We start from the raw sequence: 3,735 nt of genomic DNA, 5'->3' as shown, positions 1-3,735 counted from the left end.
TCCAGTCTGACTGGAAAATCACTAAGGGCCCTTGGGCAAGGTCCTTAATCCCCTAGTTGTTCCCGGTGTGTAGTGGGCCCCTTGTATGGCAGCGCCCTCACATCGGGGTGAATGAGAGGCATTATTGTAAAGCGCTTTGAGCGTCTGATGCAGATGGAAAAGCGCTATATAAATGCAGTCCATTTACCATTTTGTGAAGCATCTCGGGTGGGTTATGTTGTTATTTGGTTCTGTACATAAACTGAACTGAAAACCCTGAATGGTTCACAATTTGACGCGACACTCTTTTCAAAGGAAAGACAGTAAAGCATCTGTACGACCAAAATCAGAGATGTTTCAAGTTATGTTGCATGTGAAGAATATCCGAGTATATCCATATTTAGATTTACAGGGGCACTGATATGAGTAAATCCTTTATTCAATCAGAATCATCCAAGCAGTTCCCTTTACAAGGATTACGTTACTGAAGGTTGTAACTCAAACACTTAGACCACTTTAAGTCCCTGTTTTGACTGTACCTTTATGACTCCATCATAACTCAGTTTAGTCAACAATGTGCTTAATCTTTCAGCTATATCCTGTTTTGGAAATTCCTGAAAGTAAGAAAAACGTTAGCCAGGGTAAAAATAGACAGTTTAGCTGTGATGTAATCCTGCCGCTGTTCTTTTTCGCTGCTGCTGCAGGCTCAACACATCGCTCAAAGGAGAAACTGATTTATTTTGGCCAAATATCAAACCCTGGCCTGATGAGGGAAGGCCCGCGCAGCGTAAATCAAGTAGAAAATAAGCAGGGTTAAATAATTTTCAATAGCCAGTGTGCTATTAAGCCAGAGCAGGCCCGTGGCTGTAGCTCAAGAAAAGAAAACATTTCAGCTATTTCCGTTGTGCTGTTTCTTGTTCTTAGTATCGGCGCCTCTCGGAAGCTACATAAACTGTCAGGCGCAGAGGAAGCGCTTTACATCAGCCTGCCGCAGAAGTTTATAGAAACATAAAAAGTGTGCTAGAGCTCATCTGCCAGCAACCACGTGTGATAAACTACTGTTCATGTACTTTGTGTCCATGGTTCAGACACTAAATTAGAAGTTGCAGAGGACGATCAGGAAATCGCATCAACAGCTCGTCTCCCAGAGACACACATCCTCTCCGGCTGGCACGCCGTCGAGATCATTACGACATGAGCCTGCGCTCCTGCTCATGGAGATAAGTCGCCATGTATCTCTAGCATCCTCGTCTCCGCCCACCACAGCCTGATGTGCGGCGAAATAAAAGTTTGTTGAGCGGCACTCTGGGTCTTTTCCATTAATACCCCCCCCCCCCCCAATTCTACTTCCTTGGTATGCCCCTGCCTCACCTCCTTTTCTTCCTCCCTCTCTCGCTACATACATCCGTCTCTGTGATTATTTAAACGGGTGCCAGAAAAACACTGTGACCCATCTAATTTGGGCTGTGAGAGAGCAAGAGAGAGAGTTGGGGGGGGGGGGCTATGATTCTCCACACTCTTTTACCAAGCAGGGAAGTGACGAGCGAGAGAGAAGCTGTTGCCATGACGACTCGCTGGCAGCTTCACTCCTTGTATTTGTTGAGCACTGGCTGTTCCATCTCTACCCAGCGCCTGGGAGGTGAGGGGAGAAAGAGGTGGGGGTGGGGGGGCAGAGATGGAGGAGGCCGGGAGGGGTGGAGCAGCCATGAGGTCTCTCTTCCACAAAACCAAAGGGCTGCTGGCTGGGAAAAGAGCAACAAAAAGAGCAACTCTGGGGGGCTCTGGTGTCAGATGAGCCCCGGCTCCACAAACACCAGAGTATCTGACAGGCTTGACAGCTGTGGAGGAGTGGCAGCACATAATTGTTTCCATGCCGCTATGCTGTTCAGGTGTCCACATTACAATACATGTGAGGAGGCTAATCTGTCTGCTGCTGTTCGCTGTGTCCTCAACAGGCCATGCTGGGTGGTACCAAAATTTTACAACAGAGAAATTGGATCGTCATGGGTTTGAATCCTGTGTGTGTGGCACTGACGTGTTGTGTCCTTCCACCAATCACAAAATGTCGGAGTGAATTTTTCCTTACCACTCTTCAATTTCAACTTATTTCATTTATATAGCGCCAAATCACAACAAGGTTCCCTCAAGGCATCTCACACAAGTAAGGTCAAACCTTACCAACCCCCAGAGCAACAGTGGTAAGGAAAACTCCCTATGAGGAAGAAACCTCAAGCAGACCAGACTCAACGGGGTGACCCTCTGCTTGGGCCAAGCTAGACACAAATTATGTTTGTGTTTACCACTGTGTTACATCATCAATGTTCAAAGAACACCTGTTTGGAACATTCCACAGGTGAACAGGTTAATTGGAAGCAGGTGAGTGTCATGACTGGGTATAAAAGGAGCATCCCCAAAAGTCTCAGCTGTTCACAAGCAAAGATGGGGTGAGGAACACCACTTTGTGAACAACTGTGTGAAAAAAATAGTCCAACAGTTTAAGAACAATGTTTCTCAATGTTCAATTGCAAGGAATTTAGGGATTCCATCATCTATAGTCCATAATATAATCAGAAGATTCAGAGAATCTGGAGAACTTTCTACACGTAAGCAGCAAGTCGAAAACCAACAATGAATGTCTGTGACCTTCGATCCCTCAGGCGGCACTGCATTAAAAACCGACATCATTGTGTAAAGGCTCTTACCGCGTGGGCTCAGGAACACTTCAGAAAACCGTTGTCAGTTAACACAGTTTGTCGCTACAACTACAAGTGCAAGTTAAAACTCTACCATGCAAAGTGAAAGCCAAACATCAACAACATCCAGAAATGCCGCCACCTTCTCTGGGCCCGAGCTCATATGAAATGGACAGAAGCAAAATTGGAATAAGTCCACATTTCAAATTGTTTTTGAAAATCATGGACATCGTGTCCTCCGGACAAAAGAGGAAAAAGACCATCCAGACTGTTACCAGTGCAAAGTTCAAAAGCCAGCATTTGTGATGGTATTGGGGTGTGTAAGTTGCACCATCAATGCTGAAAGGTACATCCAGGTTTTGGAGCAGCATATGCTGCCATCCAAGCAACGTCTTTTTAAGGGACGTCCCTGCTTATTTCAGTAAGACAATGCCAAGCCACATTCTGCACGTGTTACAAGAGCGTGGGTTTGTAGTAAAAGAATGCAGGTACTAGATTGGCCTGCCTGCAGTCCAGACCTGTCGACCATTGAAAATGTGTGGAGCATTATGAAACACAAAATACGACAACGGAGACCCCGGACTGTTGAACAACTGAAATCGTACATCAAGCAAGAATGGGAAAGAATTCCACCTACAAAGCTTCAGCAATTAGTGTCCTCAGTTCCCAAATGCTTATTGAGTGTTGTTAGAAGGAAAGGTGATGTAACACACAGTGGTAAACATACCACTGTCCCAGCTTTTTGGAAACATGCTGCAGGTATCCATTTCAAAAAGAGCAAATATTTGCACAAAGACATGCTAACACGTTAGCATCGGGATCCGGATCGTGATCCGGATCACCACTAAAATTGAATCACTTGTTCCTCTTGTCATTTCAAACCACTCGACAAAATTTCATCAAAATCCGTTCAAAACTTTTTGAGTTATCCTGCTGACAAACAGACAAACAAACAAATGCGACCGAAAACATAACCTCCTTGGCAGAGATAAAAAAAAAAAAAAAAAATCGTACAATGTGATTTCTGGATTTTTTTTTTTTTTTTTTAGATTATGTCCCTTAC

This window comes from Thalassophryne amazonica, chromosome 14 (assembly GCF_902500255.1).
Source record: "Thalassophryne amazonica chromosome 14, fThaAma1.1, whole genome shotgun sequence".
NCBI lineage: Eukaryota > Metazoa > Chordata > Actinopteri > Batrachoidiformes > Batrachoididae > Thalassophryne > Thalassophryne amazonica.
The sequence above is the reverse complement of the archived record's forward strand: the minus strand, read 5'-3'. Positions refer to the sequence as shown.